This window comes from Myodes glareolus, chromosome 16 (genome assembly GCF_982192425.1).
Source record: "Myodes glareolus chromosome 16, mMyoGla1.1, whole genome shotgun sequence".
NCBI classification, from domain to species: domain Eukaryota; kingdom Metazoa; phylum Chordata; class Mammalia; order Rodentia; family Cricetidae; genus Myodes; species Myodes glareolus.
This window is the reverse complement of record NC_142041.1, coordinates 73,960,589-73,980,918: the sequence shown is the minus strand read 5'-3', so window position 1 is coordinate 73,980,918 and position 20,330 is coordinate 73,960,589. Positions and strand designations below refer to the sequence as shown.

General features: G+C 40.3%; 1 long non-coding RNA gene across 1 annotated transcript; it reads right to left on the bottom strand.

Annotated features, from left to right (window-relative positions):
- Positions 1-527: 527 nt before the first annotated feature.
- Positions 528-4,324, bottom strand: LOC148119616 (uncharacterized). Its single transcript, XR_015735168.1, has 2 exons — positions 3,913-4,324; positions 528-2,122 (listed from the first exon to the last, which is right to left on the bottom strand). It is a non-coding gene; the product is annotated as an uncharacterized LOC148119616 (long non-coding RNA).
- Between the last annotated feature and the right edge of the window lie 16,006 nt (positions 4,325-20,330).

The following is a 20,330-nucleotide window of genomic DNA, read 5'->3' as shown; positions in this document are numbered from 1 at the left end:
CTCTCTATGACAGTGAGAAATTCCCTGAGTACTGTTTCATCTAGTCATCTTCTGTTTGACAGCTCAGCAGCACAAGGTGACACAGTCTGGCATCGGAGAGAATGGCGACTCCAGTGTGAGGGAAAAATCCTGTAAGGACACTAGGAAAGTGAAGAAATGTGTGAATCTGAGGGAATAACTCATCCTCGGCTATTGGGAAAACACGACAGTGTCTCCAAGCTAAGCCTCCTGCTTTAGAATTAAAGAACTCTGGACACCAGCCAGCCTTCCTTACTTCCGCATTCCCACAGCTACTTCCTTGTGCACTGCACGTGCACCCTATTGCTTTCTCTTACTGTAGAACAGCACTTAATGGAAAGGCTTACCTTTCAGTAAGTTTTTAAGAACACAATGCAACATTGCTAATTACAGGTGTGATGTCATACAGTTGGTCCTAGGAGCTTGTGCCTCTTCCTTTGCTGAAGCCTTAGACCCTCTGTGTCCCGCGCTACCGTCTCACCAGCAAGAACCACGCAGTACACATAGGATACTTCTGCAGAAAGGCTTTAATCCTCTTGGGAGCTAGAGCATAAGCCACAGGGCGGAGACCCAGATAAAATGGAACCCATCCCTTATATAGGAAACAGACCCTGCTTCGGACGTGTCATTCTTGGATTGGTCAACTGCTCCCCGTCCCAGGTGATACCTTGGGAGTAGTGGAAAAATACCAACACGTGTGAGCTTTCTAGCTCACCTGGCGGTGCAGCGCCATCTATGGTGGAGAGTGTGGTTGCGGCCTTCTACATCTCCCCCTAATTTTACTTCTTTGCAGAAAGGCAACTCCCTAGGAAGGTAAAGATAGAGGTCGCACTTCCCAAAATGAAAACATTAAAATGGGCTTACACGGAATCTGCCCCTAGCCTCGTGACACCTGGAACCTATCCGGCCTGCCCTCCGCCATTTTTCTGGGAAAGGGAATATATGGCAGGAAACCCTTATGCAGAGCGACTTATCTCTCAGAGAGGGCCATTCTCTGTGTGATCTAGCTCCACAACCTTTAGGGCTAGCTAAGCCAAGCATTCCACCCTGTGCCATGGACCACAGTCCTAGGGGTGCAGGAGCTGGTTGGCTTAAACCTTACTGCTTCAACATAGATAACCACATATAAGCAGAGGCTCCCTGTTCCAGGGCAGCCAGCGCTGTGCAAAAACCACTTTGTCCCTAAGACTTTGGGATTTGAGTCAGCAGACCATCCAGAGGAGAAACACTATTCCATAGCATAGGACTGTTCCAAACATTCCAACCCCCACCCATTCTTTGAAGTAGGAGATGAAGGACACAATCCAGGACTGGAATTCTTTGGCCAGGCTTATGTCCACTCGCGTGGAGTTGATTGTCATGATGGACCGTCTCAAGGAGGACAGCAAATCATCAAAATTCTCCTGCAAGATATAAAGACAATTCTCGGGACAAGTTAGCCATTTTTATAAAGTTCTCATATGGTACATTGGTCACACATAAGGCTGGAGTTTTCCATTTATAGCCCAATTGGGCAAGTTGTCATAAGATATCCACCTGTTCTTGTACTAGGTCAATTATTTGATTAAGAATCATTATTTTATCTCTAATAGATGTATCTATGGTAACCTGCTGATCCAGGGCTATAGCCACTGTGGTAGATACCTGATTGAGGGTCTCTGTTTTCCATGGTATAGGCTGTGCTGCCATTTAAAAAATGTATAATGAACAGAGCATCGGGGGCAGTTTCTTTATTATTCCCTCCCTTTTTGTTTAAATAGATATTTATCCAATTTTTAATTTGAATAACCATGGCATTTTGTAACCTGTCTTGAAGATACCCATAGTGTTTAGCAGAAATAACTGACAGGATAAGGGAAACTGATAGCAAGCAATAACTGACAAAACAAGGGGAAATTCCAGCAGCACAGCAATGGCATAGCAACAATAACATTGTAATGTACAGCAACAACAGCATAGCAATAACTGACAGACCAAGGGCAGGAGCTGGACCATCCCTCAGGAACCCGCCAACTCTGCAGCAATCAGGTTAGACAGCTCCATAGCAGAGGCTTTGTCCTCAGGCCTCTGGACAGATGAATCCACAGCATGAATAGTAGCATTCCTAGAAAAAAAAAAAACATAAACTCTTCTCCCAAAATAACATTTAAGAATATTAAAAAACTCAGTGTAAAAATTTAGCACAGTCAGTACTGGAAGTAGGCTGGTCTTGAACTTAGAGACCTATAGGTCTCTGTTCCAAAGAGCAATCTTGTTTGCTTGTGCCATTACAGCAGGCCTTAGAATTAAACCATTTTAAATCTGGCATAGATGAGATTATTGTTTTAAAAATATGAGAAAACCGTTTTCCTGTTTTCAGCCTGGAGTCCTAAGATGACGTGGCCACTGGGGAACCCATACGGGGGTCTCTGTTTTTTACGGTATGGGCCGTGCTGCCCCAGTGGCGCCTAGGAAAAACCCAGGCCCTGTTTGTTGATATAAGGTTTAAGATTTATTGGCTCCTGTATTCCTTGCCGGTACGGTGGCCTTGGGTTCCAGAGCCCGCCCGCCATCCAAGGGCTGTGTGCGGCCCTGGGCCTGCTCGCTGCGCGGATCACCGTGTCCCAGGCCAGGAAGTGGTGGCTCCACCCCCAGGCACCCCTGCCTTCCCCGCGGGGCTAGCCTAGTTCTCTGAGGCTGTGATGGTGGTGGAGTGTGGCGGGAGCCGACACTCAGACCGAGGCGGCACAGGCCGCAATATCTCAAGGTCCGCGCCAGAGCCTGCGGCTCAAGGGGCCCATGGGAGAGGGCCGCTTTCCTACTAGCCAACTCTCAACATCTGTGCCACAGCAAAAGCGGCTGTAAACTCTCACAGATCCAGCCAACGACCCAATCACCCCAAAATCCAAGGGCCCTTCGCATCCATCTCCCTGCGGATCCTGAAACACCAGACAAGCCAAGCGTATACACAGTAATCTTTCAGGAGGACTTGAGTTCTTAAAATGCTAAGCAGTTCTTAAAAACTTAAGTCGCACTATGTAGATGTAATACGGTACTGCCTGTTTACTGCGTCTAAACCTTAATTGCGCTTTTATTATCATAAATACGACCAGCCCTGCCTGAAGTCAGCATCATTTAGCATAGCCAAATGGAGCCATAGCCATTTTAGCCTCTGAGACCCTCACAGTTTTAGATACATTGCAAGGTACAATTAGGTACAATTCTGGCCTGGCAGCTTGTGGCACCACTCTCATTATCGGTACTTCTGTGACACCCTCCAGGCCAGGCACCAACTGAGCCGGCGCAACGTGCTCCCCACCATAGCCATAGAGCAAAGCTCCGCTCCAGCCGCCCTCCAGCCCCAGCTGCACCCATTCCGAGCCCAAACCAGTGCATGGAGCAAAGCGGAACTCAGAGAAGCAGGCTTGCTGCTCTGCAAGGACCTCATTTAATCTTTTAGGGAATTTGGGCGTCGTTTAGTCTCTCTGGCTGCTTCCTGCTGTTATTGGGCCGCTGAATTTCAGGGGTATACACTACAACATTTCAGGAGGTCTCGGTGATTCAAACCACGTAAATCCCAAGTACACCCTTAGGCTCTCCTTTTCTGTGGAGACGAAAACAGAACCTCTTTTTCAAAACATCATATCCTTAGCAGTTTCTAAATTTAAATATCTTTCTCCTATCCAGTACACAACAGACAACACACATAACATAACATAAAGCTTTTGACCTTGTAAATCAGCCTTCTCCACCATTTTTACTTTTTTAAAATCATTGGGGGGTCCTTTTTAACTTATTTTCTTTTCTGTCTCCCCCATTCTTTACCGGAGGGTCATTTTTTAACTTATCTGGGTGCGCGCACAACCTCCCACTGCTGCTCAGTTTCTGATATGCTCTCTGGACTTTAGAGCGTACCTCTCTAAGCACGCATGCCTGCAGTTCTGAATCCTCCTTGTGTCCAAGGGGTCTCCGGCGGTGCAAAGTTCTTCTTTTTCTTCCTCCCGGGTATGGCACCAGATGTCCCGCGCTACCGTCTCGCCAGCAAGAACCACGCGGTACACATAGGATACTTCTGCAGAAAGGCTTTAATCCTCTTGGGAGCTAGAGCATAAGCCACAGGGCGGAGACCCAGATAAGATGGAACCCATCCCTTATATAGGAAACAGACCCTGCTTCGGACGTGTCATTCTTGGATTGGTCAACTGCTCCCAGTCCCAGGTGATACCTTGGGAGTAGTGGAAAAATACCAACACATGTGAGCTTTCTAGCTCACCTGGCGGTGCAGCGCCATCTATGGTGGAGAGTGTGGTTGCGGCCTTCTACACCTCTGCAGGATTTTTCAATCTGACATTCTCCCAAGGCCTGCAGCCATCATTCTAAGTTCTTGTGAAGTCTCTGTTTTACAGACCACATAGAAGTGAATTCATGCACTGTCCGACATTCTATTCTGGCTCGCTTCCTTGAGTTTTGTATCTGTTGTTCCACATAGCAGGGATTCTTCCCTTATGCACGTTCACACACACACACACACACACACACACACACACACAGTGTATATAGTCTTTGTTGATTGGCTATTTGTGAATAGAAATGCAGCAAACATGGAGTATAGATATTTCTTCAAGTTCTAAGTAGTGTATAGGGTAATTACTAAAAGTTAGATGGGGTTTTCAGGACAGATTCTGGCTCCATGGCTTGTGAGCTCTCCTCAGGGATACTATTTTCCTCGACCTTCTAAGCTACCCAAGTTTATCAGCTGACAAGCTCCTGTGAGTAGCTGAAGCCTGTAAAACTCCAGGGAAGAAGCAAAGACCAGCAGTGTACAGATGACAGCTCCCCTCCATGTTCTGTGAATTGAAGCTTGTGCAAATCTGTGTATTGGGCTCCAGACAGAATCAGAGATAATGGCTTCAGAAATAATTCTGACACCACAGCCATCTAAGATGTCTTTGCTGGGGAATTAAGTAATATAGTAATATACTCTCTTTTAAGGGTTTTAGACTCATAAAAATATTATAGATTATCACAAATACATTTATGCTGATTTTTCCTAGGACAAAGATAATTTAATTCTGTGTAGCTGATCTGTGTAGATGAGTCTCTCATCTGTTGCAAAACCAGAACCAATCAATAAGCTGTTCTCTCTGGAAAAGGACAAAGTCCTGTGGTTCTATAATAGTCTGTTTCTAGAAATGTTAAATATTTAAACTCTAGCCTCAAAATTAATAATATAAAAAATATGTAAGCCCTATGTTAGGATCTTCAGCTGCATACCATTTGATATCACTACCCAGCCCCCTTGTCTAACTAGATATCAGTGCATGAAGAAATATGTCAGACCAGGCCCACCACCATTCAGTGGTAGATGAGGGCAGGGCCTTGTGAGTGCAACTTCTCCCTAGGGAGTTCTTGACAGTTGAGGGCTGTTGAGGGAGGGGGAGTCATTGTTTTCAATGGCGTAGGCATTGGTGAGGCCTGAGCACCTCTCTACTCAAGCCCATGGGCAGTTCTTAATGCATTATAGATTTGAACATAGTGGGAGAGGGAGGTTATTGGACTTGGAAAGGAGATACCAAATAAGAGAAGCCAAAGAAATAAGTCAATAGAAACCCTATCTTTCAACTGACCCCATTCATTTACTTTTAAGATATGAATTATTTTCACCTATTTTATTTGATTTGAAAATGTGTGTTAACAGATCCATAGACTGAACATAGGGGTGGGATATAAGTAAGGTGATTAATAACTTACTAGTAAATGCTAGGGATAGAGGGATTTTAAGTTTCCTTACAATATTCATAATTTTCCAGATATTTACTAGGCCTTACATATAATTTTTGTAATGAGAAACAACCTTACTCTATATAGTTCCAATTAAAGTAAAATAAAATACCTTAATACTATTTTTAACTCAAATGTGGCCTAAGATACCTTTTGTGAAAAATTGCTAAAGGACAGATCATATATGTACAAAATTTACATCACCATAAAACATTATCTATTTGCAGGACAGTGAGTTAACTTCATTTATTCCATTAGAAAGATGTGAATACCTGACTTTAGTGGGAGTAAAGGCAGAGATTTCTAGGCAAAGGGGATCCAAGAACTGGTGAATACTCTGGGTATACGAAGAGAAGTTGAAGGGGGAAAATAGTTTACATTCTTTTTCTCATTGTCATATTAGAGGATGTCAACCCAGGCAGAAATATAGGAAGAATCACAAATGCTGTAAACTTAATTTTGAGCACAGAGAAAAGTAGAGCACGTTGGTGTCTCTCATTTCAGGTCATGTCTCCTGGTCTGGGGATGACAAAAGCTAGATTTACACTGTGTTCTATTGCTAGGAATGTTCTTGGCTCTTCATATCTCACCTCCTATGAGGTGGAAAATTCCAAAAAGGTAGCAGAAACATTTTCCTTGAGGGAGCTTGCAAATTCTTTAATGATTAACCTCTACAGTCTCACCAAAGCCTCTAAAAGAACAGAGGTGGGAAGCCTGAATTGCGTTTTCCCTGAGACTCACCTGCCAAACCCAGTTTGATCCTGAATCACATTCCAGGCCCTTCTCTATCCAGAAGCTCCAGAGAGTGGTTCACTGCCATTGCCTGATTAAAACTACAGCACACACACTGCACACACACGTGTGCGCGCACACACACAGACACAAAAGAAAAAAATCAGAAATAAAACTGAGCTAATGAAAGAGTCCAACCCTAGTCTCCAACTTAGGGATCAACAAGGCCAGGGCAAAACAGGATATCTGTGGGTGGCAGAAGCAGTCTTAAGAAAAACACCCAGTCCATTGTGTATTGAAACCCGAGGGGGCAGAAACTGGCTGAAACTGGTTTAAACTAGACTTGCTTTTGTCCTGATGTTGACCCACCCCATATGTTAATTTGAACTGACCAATGGTGTTGCTGTTGCTATGCTTCCCCGTGATGTAATGTTGAAACCCTATAAATGCTCACTGGAAAAATACACAGAGAGCTCAGTCTCATGGGAGTACTGGGAGTACTGAGTTGCCCGTTGGTGCCTTCAACAAGAAAGAATCCTCTTGCTGTTTGCATCCTTTGGCGTGGCTTATTGAGTCTGGGGGATCCTTCCTGAACCCTAGAAATTAGAGTCTTTCACTTCCAGTCACAAAAATCCTGACACTACAGATATCTAAAAAGTGGGGTATTTGAGAAAACATGAAAGATGACTTATATGCAAAAATTTATGCATATAAGAATTAAAATTATTCAAAAATGTCTTTGGAATTATTTAAATATATTAATTATATTCAAATATAAATTATATTTAAATGTGAGCATGAAAGTATATCTGTTATATGTCAAAACAGTGACTTAATTCTCTTAAAATACTTCTAAAATTATTTTAATTTCTAAAAGATACAATTGAAATTTTAGTATTTATTCACTTACAAAGACTTCAAAATATGTGGATAAATTGGCCAATCTTTTTCCTCTGAGTTCTAAAGTAATGTCTTCATGATTTAAAATGATTGTTACAGACTTTATGAATTTGTATCTAGAAATATCTATATAGATACATACTTTATTTTAAAAGGTTTTGTTTAAATAGTATGGTACCATATTTATTTCTTGTAACTTGCTTTTCTCACCTAACAGTATTTCCAGGATTCACATAGACTTAATTTATTTATTTTTTTTATTTAACACATACAAGTTCTCAATGTGGATCCACTGGTTTGGTTTTGTTTTAATAAAAGTAATAAGGTTGAGTATAAAGATATTAATGAAGAGTTCTTCCTCATACATATTTTCAGCCCTTCTCTCCTTTGATTATAAGTACTCACCTTCTCAGCAAAGTGTTAAAATTTCTCAATGAAGCAGTCATGTCACAGCTATTAAGTTTCAAAGTAAGCTTTAGAAATATCACATAAAAAATACTCTTTAAGGGGCATTGAAGTCAACACAGGACACACCCAGACACCAGATTCTCAGCGCAAAGGAAATTTATTTTCCCCAGAAGGATAAATAGCTGGCTCTGGATCAGGCAAAGACAGCCCAGTTGTTTCTATGGGGTAAATAAATCTCCTTCATGATCAGAATATAGTGTCTTTGTGTGTCCTGTACTGACTCCAAGCTCCTTCAGTCATGAAAAGCTTAAAAAAAAAACAAAAAACTTCTTTTAAAAGGTGCTTTTTACTTTAATTTGTAAAATCAAAATTTTCCAGAGTTAAAACAAGAAAAGCAAACAAACAAAAGTACAAAAAAAACATACTGAAAGAAAAGCTTGAAATGAAAATGGTCAAAGAAAGTTGGCAAGAAAAAGATCAAAGTTTTTCCCAAAACTGTCTCTAGACTTCTAGAAAAAAATAAATGTATATCTCCATCCCAACAACACCCAGTCCAGAAAGCTTGATAATGTCTTCAGAAGTCAGGAGTCTATGCAGGTCTCTAGGAGAAGAACACTTCAACCAGGTGCCTCTAAGTTATCAAAGAAGGCTCATGCTGCCATATCACAGCACAAGGAATGACCATGGAACTTCACCTGCTTTAAAGGAAATCAATAAAGACATTGCTGGCATATGCTGACTCCAGGAAGTCAGTGTCCTCAGTGTCTGTGTCTGGAAGTGGTGTTGTAGCCTTTAATAGACTCCAGAGAGGTCAGATACCCAGAATCCATGAACATCTAAGCCTGGGTATCCCTTAGCAGCTGGGATGCCACAGGTTGTCCAAGGAGAACAAAAATAGACTGTCCTGTGCCAGTGCATGGTTCTGACCATCAAGTCAACTCAACATATAATCTTTGTCTTGAGATACAGAAGCACAATGTTGCCAACATTGGTTTAGCTTGTAAAGCTCAGCTACCAAGCCCTATACCTCGTAAATATATATTTGGATTGTTTCCAGTTTTTCACCATAGAAATTATGCCATGATAACAATGTATAGATAGATTCATGTCTGTTTCTCATAGAAGAGATAGCCAGAAATAAAAAGCCATTACATTCTGTAATGCATCACTCAACCATTCTCTGTATTACTAGAAAAAACTACTTGAGTCACAATCTAAGGATGCAGTTCATTGTGGCAGCAGTCACACTGATTCCAAATCAGGAAGCAGGCACGACACCTTACAATAAATCTCATGAAATGGTATCACCTATGCTTAGGATGTAGTCAGTCTCCTACTTCAACTGGCCTGGTACAGAAACTCTGTCACAGGCAAATCCAGAGGTTTGTCTCCTACGTGTGTCTGGATCTTATCGAGTTAACAATATTAAGTATTACAATCCTTATTGTTCTTTTTAAAAGAATATGATGATGGGATGGCCCCGGCGGCATGCGAGCCAGACAGAGGCTGCTGCTGCCAAAGCAGTGCAGGGTGTCCGGACGAGCGGCAGAGTCAGGCGGCTGGATGCGGTGGACGACAGAGTAAATGGACATAAGGCTATACATAAAGCTAGACATTTATTACTTAAAGAAAGGAAAACATAGACAAACACAGAAAAAACAAAGACACACATACACACACACACTCACACACACACACGCATGCACCCACCCACATGCACCAGAGAGAGAGAGAAGATGGCAGCGGGGGGGAGGGTCAAAAGTGGCTGGGATGGGCATGGTTAGTTCTTAAAGTGTCCCAATGAAATAACAATCCTCTATCAAGTATGTGTTAGTGAAACACTTTTGTCCCCAGAATCACCATCAGTGAATTTTAAAGCAGGTACCACGTAACAGTTTAAACAGAGATTGACAGAAGTCAATACAATCCACTGTGATACAGAGTAAGAAAAATAAGGCCAGAAGGGAAGAAAGGATGGCAAAGACATAAGGATCCCCTAACCTATTTTTGCCTGGGCCATCTTGGCTGTGGTGACAGATGACAGCATTCTACTCAGAGAATTTGAGCCACTTCAAAGTTGTGCTTCCCTCATGAATAACATTCATCTTACCATTACACGTTTTCTCTTGCACCTGCCAATTCAGGTGACAAACGTCTAGAAGAGAAGTGTGACAGCTATTTCTCCTAGACATCTGAAGACTGTACAGTCTTCTATCAGGGCCAAATATTGCAAAAATGTCACTGAAATGTTCACACTCTCATTTTATTTTTTTCTTTACCCAGGGCAGTTTGGAAGAGCCTAACATACATGAAATTTCATTTTGAAATTCCCAAATGACTTATCAACAACAAATAAAAGTCATGTCATGAAATTTTTCCCTATAGGATATTAAAAATCTAGGTCATTTGATCTGTGAGTTTAATATTCAAATTAAATATGACCATGGAAGATATATACCTTGAGGAAAAAGTAGGAGGGAAAAAAAAAGAGAAAACCAGGGCGCCCTCAAGACTGTTTTTAAACTGTACAATTATATAAGGTATTGTGTTCTGTTTCTCTGAGCCAATAAATAGTAAAGATCTCACAGAAATATCTTTGGAGGAGAAAAGAATAAGTTTAATGAAATAAATTGTCATACCCAAATCCACAATCCCTGACAAGCCGACAAGGAAACCAAGAGTCCCATATGTAAATGCAAAGAGCCTTTATTTTAATCAAGTTTGCAAACTCAATCTTCCCGCGTGTTCAATATGGAGTAACTGGAGAACCCCCAGCTCAATTAGAATAGGGTTTTATAGTAGTAAAGGTGGGGGTGAGGAGTTTCTGAGGTTTTAAGACTCCTGATTGACTGACATTCGTCTAGGGTTTCCTGATGACTGTGAGTTGCAGGTGTTTCTATTTACAGTGCTTGGAATGCCAGGAATTCCCTTAGACTGGTCTGCTCTTGGGTGGGGGTCGGGTGATCTCAGCTTGTGGTTTCTCCTGCAGCCTGACTTCATCTCAGGGTAAACAATTGAGACTCCAGCCTCTACTGAAATTCATTGATGGCCAGAGTCCCAGGTTGTAGTGCCCGTTCTACCCTTGCTCCCTGGGGTATGTCTCGAGGACAGTTTTGGTCAGCCAGCTAAAGCTTCCTGCTAGTTCCTGTGCTCACTCTGCCATAGCCTGGTGATTTAGCTGTAGAGCATTGTTTCATCTTTGGTATGGTAATTTCCCACCTGCCTGGGAGGAAATCCTATGCAGCCAGCTCCCCGCTGCCTGGGAAGGATTTCCTATACTGTGCCAGGTTCCCCCCTGCCTGGGTGGGAATTCCTTGACTGGGGCCTAAGTTTATGAGCTTGGCAAAAAGCTGAATAAAGTGGCATTTGGCTGATCGCCTTTCGAATGACAATGGTCTCTTGTGTCTTTCTTTCAATCTCCAGGCCTTTGCCCAAACTCAAGTAAGGTACGGTTGTGCGCGAACTGTACTGAGAGGGTAACACAGAATCGGGTGTTACACCAAGTGATAATGGTTGGAGGAAGTAAAGACTTAGATTATGATGACCGGCCCTCACATTTATAAAGTTGAACTTTTTCATCCTTATTTCATTTTATCAATATGGCAGATGATTCTCTGATAGATTCTCTGAGAAACTCATAACTCAATACTTCTTGGTTTGGGCTGTGTGTGATCCTAGTGACAGATGCTTTAATAGGGGCCAGGACCTACCTACATCACTCAGAAAGTTCTTGATGCACAAGCATGAGGCCGTGAATTTGATCCCAGAATGCTCATTAAGTAAGTCGGGTAGGGTGACATGTGTTTATAATCACCATGCTACAGAAGCAGAGACAGCTGGATCCCTGGGGCTTCTGACCAGCAAGCCCAACCTGTTAACTACACTCAGGACCAGTGAAAGACTCTATCTCAAAAATAAATAACAAGGTAGATAGATAAATACATTTTGTATGTATATCAATTAAAAAAAGATATCCAGATTTGTCTATTCACCACTACATATATATGTGCACATGTGCCTTTATGTACTCTTACATACACACACACCCATACATTCATGAAATAAAATGACATTGGTAGTAGTAGTCTATCAGATTGAAGAGACATGGATTGTGTTCATGTCAGTGTGTACTGTGAGCTCACTAACTGTGCACTTCATAACTTACATGGTTATCACCTTAATTCTCATAAACCTTTATGTCTTGATCAGCAACTTTACCTCATTTTAGAGAAGGAAATTAAATAAACTCTATTGTGACAAAATCATATGGCTATAGCTGTTAAAAATGCTGCAAGATCCCCAGCGGCAGTAGGCAGTCAGGCCCACAGAGCAGCCAGTCCCAGGCAGAGATGGCTGCCGGTCCCTGACACATGGCAGGTGGACTGTTCAGTCCCAGGCAGAGACAGCTGCTAGTACCTAGTGGTGGCTGGTCCTGGGCGGGCTGGTCCCAGCAAGCCCAGGGGTGTGAGCAGGCAGCAGGTCGAAGGCACAGGGACAGACACATCGTACAAAATAGACTTGGATATTTATTACTTGGGGGGCGGTGAGAAGAAAGAGAAGAAGAGGAGAGACAGAGAAGAGAAGCTGGAGAGAGGGGAACGCGCAATAAAAGAGAGGACAGTCAGAATCAAGATGGCGAGAGAAGGGCAGGGGTCACCAGGAGTGGGCATGACTTGTCTCTTAAAGTGACAATTAACCATAACAATAGCTGTCATCCTGTAATTCACACGATTAAAATGCAGATAGTCTTACTTCAAGACCTAAGCTTAACTATGGTGCAATTAGTCCTCATGATTAGATTTCTTCTTTTTTGGTGATTTTTTTTTTTACTGATTTTATTGAGCAATATATTTTTCTCTGCACCCCTTCCTCCCTATCTCCTCCCCTTCTACCCTCACCCCTGGCTCCCATGCTCCCAATTTACTCAGAAGGTATTATCTTTTTCTACTTCCAATGCAACTTAGATCCATGTATGTCTCTTTTAGGGTCCTCATTGTTTTCTATGTTCTCTGGATTTGTGAATTGTACACTGGTTTTTCTTTGTTTTATGTCTAAAAACCACTTATGAGTGAGTACATATGATATTTGTCTTTCTGGGTCTGGGTTACCTCACTCAATGATGTTTTCTAGATCCATCCATTTGCCCACAAATTTCACTATGTCATTTATTAATTGTTTCTCTCAGTGTATGTGCTGCTGAGGTTATATTTAGGAAGTGGTCACCTGTGTCAATGGGTTCAAGGGTACGTCCCACTTTCTCTTCAATAAGGTTCAATGTGGCTGGCTTTATGTTGAGGTCTTTGACCTATTTGGACTTGAGATTTGTGCATGGCAATAGATATGGATCTATTTTCATTCTTCTACATATCCAGTTATAACAGCACAATTTCTTGAATATGCTTTGTTTTTTCCATTTTATATTTTTTGTTTCTTTATCAAAAATCAGGTTTTCGTAGGTGTGTGAATTGGTATCTGGGTCTTCTATTTGGTTTCATTGATCCTCCTGTCTGTTTTTATGCCAATGTCAGACTGTTTCATTTACTGTAGCTCTGTAGTAGAGTTTGGAGTCAGGGATTGTGATGCCTCCAGACGTTCTTTTATTGTACAGCATTGTTTCAGCTATCCTGAGCTTTTTGCTTTTCCATATTAAGTTGAATATTGTTCTTTCGAGGCATGTGAAGAATTTTGCTGAGATTTTGATGGGCATTGCATTGAATCTGTAGATTGATTTTGGTAAGATTGCCATTTTTACTATGTTAATTTTACCTACCCAAGAGTATGGGAGATCTTTCCACTTTCTGGTGCCTTTCTCAATTTCTTTCTTCAAAGATGTAAAATTCTTGCCTTGATGGTCTTCTGTTCGTTTGGTTATAGTTACTCTGAGATATTTTATGCTATTTGTGGCTATTTGTGAAGCATGATGTTTCTCTGATTTCTTTCTCAGCCCATTTATCATCAGGGTAAAGAAGAGCTATTGGGTTTTTTTTTTTTTTTGAGGTAATCTTGTATTCTGCTACATTACTAAGAGTAATTATGAGGTGTAGAAATTCCATGGTAGAATTTTGGGGATCCATTATGTAAACTATCATATCATCAGCACATAGTGAGAGTTTGACTTCTTCTTTTCTGATTTGTATCCCCTTCGTCTCTTTTTGTTGTCTTATTGCTCAAGTTATAACCTCAAGTACTATATTGAATAGATATGGAGAAATAAGACAACATTGTTTTGTTCCTGATTTCAGTGGGACTGCTGCGAGTTTCTCTCCGTTTAGTTTGATGTTGGCTGTTGGCGTACTGGATATTGCCTTTATTATGTTTAGGTGTTTTCCTTTTATCCCTATTCTCTCTAAGACCTTCATAATAAAGGTGCATGCTATTTTGTTGAAGGCTTTTTCAGTATCTAATGAAATGATTATGTGGTTCTTTTTTTTCACTTTGTTTATATGGTGGATTACATGGATAGATATTTGTATGTTGAACCATCTCTGCATCTCTGGGATGAAGCCAACTTGATTACGGTGGACGATTTTTCTGATATGTTCTTGGACTGGGTTTTCCAGTATTTTATTGAGTACTTTTGTATCAATGCTCATGAGTGAGATTGGTCTGTAATTCTCTTTCTTAGTAATGCCTTTGTGTGGTTTGAGTATGAGGGCAATTGCAGCCTCTTAAAAAAAGTTTGGCAATGTTCCTTCTGCTGCTATTGCTTGGAACAATTTGAGGAGTATTGGTATTCTTTTTTGAAAATCTTGAAGAATTCTGCACTGAAACAATCTGATTCTGGAATTTTTTTTGGTTGAGAGACTTTTGATGACAGTTTATATATCTTTAGCAGTTATAGGTATTATTTATATTAATTTACTATATTATATATTTATATTAATTTACTTATCTAATCTTCATTTAATTTTGGTAAGTGATATTTATCCAGAAAATTGTCCATTTCTTTAAGTTTTCCAATTTTGTGACATACAGGATTTTGAAATATGACTTAATGATTCCCTGGTTTTCCTCTGTGTCTTTTGTTATGTCTCCCTTTTTATTTCAGATTTTGTTAATTGGAATAGTCTCCTTCTGCTTTTTGGTTAGTTTGGATAAATGTTTGTCTATTTTGTAGATTGTCTCAAAGAACCAACTCTTTGTCTCATTGATTCTATGTATTGTTTTTTTTCTTTGTTTCTATTTTGTTGATTTCAGCTCTCAATTTGATTTATTTCCTGCCGTTTAGTCCTCCTGGATGAATATGCTTCTTTTTATTCTAGAGTTTTCAAGTGTTCTGTTAAGTCACTAGTGTGGAACTTTTTTGAGCTTCTTTATGTAGGCATTTAGTGCTATGAACTTGTCTCTTAACACTGCTTTCATTGTGTCCCTTAAACTTGGATATGTTGTGTGGTCATTTTCATTGCATTTTAGGAAGTCTTTAATTTCTTCTTTTATTTCTTCCTTGACCCATTGATGATTCAGGTGAGCATTGTTTAATATCCATGTGTTTGTGGGCTTTCTGGAATTAGAATTGCTCTTAAATTCTAGTTTTATGCCATGGTGATCCAATAAGACACATGGGGTTATTCTAATTTTTTAAAATCTGCTCAGGTTAGCTTTGTCACCGAGTATATGGGCAGTTATTGAGAAGGTTCCATAAAGAGTTGAGAAGAAGATATTTTCTTTTATGCTTGGATGTAATGTTCTATTGATGTCTGTTAAGTCCATTTGAGTCATAACATCTGTTAGTTCCTTTATTTCTCTGTCAATTTTCTGTTTGACAGACCTGTCCAGTGGTGATAGTGGGGTGTTGAAGTCTCCCACTATTAGTGTTTGGGGTTTAATGTGTGATTTAAGCTTTAGAAGTGTTTCCTTTACATATAAAGGTATCCTTGCGTTTGGAGCACAGATGTTCAGGATTGAGATTTCCTCTTGATAGATTTTTCCTGTGACTAATATGAAATGTCCTTCTTTGTCTCTTTTGTTTGATTTTAGTTTGAAGTCTATTTTGTTAGATATCAGGATAGTTATACCCGCTTTTTCTTAGGTCCTTTAAATTGGAAAATTTTTCCCCAACCCTTTACTCTAAGGTGATGTCTATTTTTGAGGTTGCGGTATGTTTCTTGTATGTAACAGAAGGATGGATTCTGTTTTTGTATCCAATCTGTTAACCTGTGTCCTTAATAGGTGAGTTGAATCTGTTTATATTAACAGATTTTTAATGACCAAGGATTGATAGCTCCTGTTATTTTAGTTTTTGTTATTGGTGATGCTATTGTGTGTGTGTGTGTGTGTGTGTGTGTGTGTGTGTGTGTGTGGTTTTTCTTCTTTGGGATTTGCTACTGTGAGTTCATCTATTGTCTGTTTTTGTGAATGTAGCCAACGTCCTTAGGTTGCAGTTTTTCTTCTAGTACTTTTTGTAGGGCTGGGCTTGTGGCTCTATGTTGGTTAAATATGGTTCTGTTATGGAATATCTTGTTTTGTCGGTCTCTGGTAATTTTAAGTTTTGCTAGGTATAGTAGGCGGGGTTGGAATCCACTGTCTCTTAATGTTTTGATTATTATGCGGTGAGGAGGCTTCTTTTTGATACAGCCTTTTAGATGTTCTGTAAACTTCTTGTATCTTCATATACTGAAAGACCCCCGATATGGGGAGACTCTCACTCAAGCCTTGGGATGACACGACCCCCCCACCCCAGTAACTCACAAGAGTTACTCCTTGCTGCAATCACATGAGGTTTTAATCAAGACGAGAACCAGTGCACTGGGGCCAAGACTCAGAACCCACACAGGGAAAGAGTTTGACCCTGAGTGCCCAGGAGAAGGGGTTTTTATAGGAAGAAACCACAGCCCAGGAATCCGAAAGGGGCAGGGAGGGTGTCACAGAAAATTCCAAAAATACCAGTGATAATCACAAGGGGCAACTCCCTGCCTCTCAAGATCACTCTCAAGGTCATAATCAGCTAGTTCCTAGTTCTTGAAACACAGTATTCCAAAAATACCAATGATAATTACTAGGGGGAAACTCCCCGTTTCTCAAGATTATTCTCAAGATTACAATCTAACTTTATCTTCAGCTAGTTTCTGAAATCCTAAACTGGCTAATCCTAGATTTCCGATTTTTCTCTCCCTTCTAGATTTTTGGCTCTACTTTTTCCTGCTGGGGGATCTGGATTTATCCAGGTCTTTCAATACATATCTTTCTTTAGGTTTGGGAAAGATTTTTTTATTATTATTTTGTTGAATATATTTTCTGTGCTTTTGAGTTGGACTTCTTCTCCTTCTTTTATTCCAATTATTCTTAGGTTTGGTCTTTTCATGGTATCTTATATTTCCTGGATATTTTGTGTTAAGCTTTTGTTAGAGTTAATGTTTTCTTTGGCCAATGAGTTTGTTTCTTCTATTGTATCTCCAGTTTTTGAGACTCTTCCCTCCAGCTCTTGTGTTCTGCTGTTTGTTCCTGATTGTTTTCTCATAATTTCCGTTACTATAATTTCCTTGGTTTGTGTTTTCTTTATTATCTCTAAATTATTATTTCTAAATTATCTTTATTATTTTCAAGTCTTAAATCATTTCTTTTGTGTGTTTGATTGCTTTTTCTTAATTTTCTTTAAGCATTTGTTGATTTATTCCAATTTTTGTTTGTCTTTTCCTCCATTTCTTTGAGGGAATTTTTCATTTCCTCATTAAGGGCCTCAAACATTCTCCTAAAGTTATTTTTAGGTCATTTTTTTTCTGCTTCATCTATATGTTTGTTCAAGTCTTGCTGTTGTAGGGTCACTAGTTTTTACTGGTGTTGTGTTGCTCTTTGTGGTGTTGAGTGTGTTCTTACCTTGTCTACCCATCTTTCCCTCTGAATGGAGTAGTTGGGGCTGTGTCTCTGGTAAACAGCCTTCCAGGTGCCAGTGGATCCAAGGCTCAGATAGTTGCTTCTTGTAGTACAGTTAGGGCCATGGTTTCAGTCACCCTGGAGGTCACTTAATGTTTCTGGACTTTGCTCAGTGCTCCTGGAGTTCACTCTACAGTGCTGGGTGTTGTTAGGGCCTGCTCTGTCCGTGGTGGCTCCCTAGTATGTGCCCCTGTGTAGGTCACTGCCTTGGGCCTGCTCTGACTGAGGTAGCTGGTTCAGACCTGCTCCTTCAGAGGTCCCTGACTTAGGCCTGTTCCAACAGAGATTCTAGATTTCTTCTTATATGCGTGCATGGGTGTTAGGTTTTCAGGAAGTCTTGAACTATTAATATCTGTTACCACCTGTTTGATTCCCTCTCAAGAAACTTTAAGAAGTGTGTGTGTAGTTTATGTGTGTATGTATGTATCTATATATGTATGTATGGGTTTGTTATTAGACACATAATATACAACAACAAATATTTGAAAGAATAATTCTCCTTCAAATGCTTAAGATTAAAGAACCTTAAGAATCAGACTACTTGTGTTCAAATCTCAGTACTTATATTTACTGTGTTGTGACTCTGGGCAAATCTTTTGACACTCACTTTGGCAGAGGTAATAAAAGTTCCTTCTTTTTATTAGTGCTGTGCTGATTAAACACTAAAGACGGAAAGACTGAAACAGTGTTTGCCAATCATAAAGCAACCAAATGAGGAATCCATTTCACAGACAACTTTCATCATTGTCAAGTTCCAAAGAAACTCAGGACAAATGTCTAACTATGGTGCCCATTAGCAAACTAAAGAGTTCACTCAGTGCTTGTGGCTCCCATTGGCTCTTCCCTTCCTGCCTGTCTCCTGCCCTAAACCTCCACAGGTCAGGGGCCTGCAGCTTCCCTTCCCTGCAGCTTCCCTTCCTCTAAAAACTTGCCATTTCAGCCAGAAAATATGCTCTCTTGCTTTCTTTGCCCTCTTGACTCTCTATTGAGTCTCTTCATTCCTGTCTTTGACCTCTGTTCCTGGCTGTTGGCCCCTCCTCTTGGTCCTTTCCCCTCTCTTTATTCTATTCCTCTCTTGCTCTGCCCCTGCCCTCTTCTCCTCTCCCAGTTCAGTCGGGACACTTCAGATGCCTCTGACTGAACTCACTCTCATATCCACAATAAAATCCTTCTCCTCAACCATACATTGGAGCAATCATGTCTTCATTTTATTCAATCAGATTCTGGCAAAAAGAATGGACATCTTATTCATACCAAAGACTTATTGAGATTCAAAAGACGACCACTAATAAATGAAAGATAAAGAAAACATCTTACACAATAGAAAACTATACTTCACACCATAGCTATAGGCATAATTTACTCATGGGATAAAAAAAAAAAAACCCTCTGCTGCTCTTTGTGGTTTTAGACTTTGATTACTGCATCAGGGAGAAAAAAAAAATTCTGTGTGAATTTCAAAGGATTAATTCAATGTGGTTAATCACAGAAATAATTTGTAGCCTTTGTGAAAACACATACTTTCTGTTTTTACTATAGAGGTTTGAATTCCTCATAACTGACGTGGCTTTGGTCATCCAGGGTTTGGGAAACTGGCTGGCAGATTTTTTTTTTTAAGAGAGAAAAAAAATCTCATTTAACAGTTACCTACTGTAGCTAGTTATCTAGGCCATTATATGTCAAGGAATACTAGCAGAGTCAGGCTCCAGATGACAGTTTATTGGGTTGTCAGCTCATTCCCTGGTGTCTGTCTTTAGTAACTTCCTGCCAACTATGCATGTCCCTCCCTCCAGCGAGGGTTATGACATGCTGAAGTTTTTGAAGAATGCTTACTAGAAATATATTAATACTCTAACACTCTGTTCTGTCAGTAATTAAAACTAATTAAATTTACTGAATCAGAAGTAATACTTTTTAATGAAGAATTTAAGCAATTGAAGCAGGTGCTTCATAACTGCTAAATCAGCATTTTTCAACCTGAGGGTCAAACAATCCTTTCACAAAAGTTGCTTAAGTTCATTGGACAACACAGATATTTTACATTATAATAATGTAGAAAAATCACAGTTGTGAAGTCACCTTGAAAATAATTTTATTATTGGGGGTCACCACCAATTAAAGGTTGCATCATTAGGAAGGTTGAAAACGACTGTGCTAAATAATGAAAATAAAAAAAGATTCTGCCTCAGAGAGAACCTTTTTTCTCCTCTACGTCAGTTTGCTGCTTCTTTTTCCTAATGACCTTGTGAAATCAGCATCACTTCGCCATCACGCTGATGAAGAAACTGACAGCTGGGTAGTTGAATAAGCTGTTCAAGATTCCGTGCACAGCCAAAGGATGAGCTAACAAAGCAGATTCCTACCAACCTTTTGTTCAGAACCTTTCCTCCTAACTAACAAGGGACAGCTATTTTTACCACATTGAAAGGTGTATTCGACCAAGGATTTTCCTAGTGTCTTCTCAATTTATCGCAACACTCTCAGCAACCCTACCTTTTTAGTCTCTGCTTGAAGCACTCCACAGCCCCCACAATGAGTAGGCAGGGAAATTGGCAGCACAGGCCAGAGTCAGATTTAGTCAAACATCAATGCACTTGTAAAAGTCCTTGTAAAAAAATGTCTTTCATGCTCTGCCAAGCAGT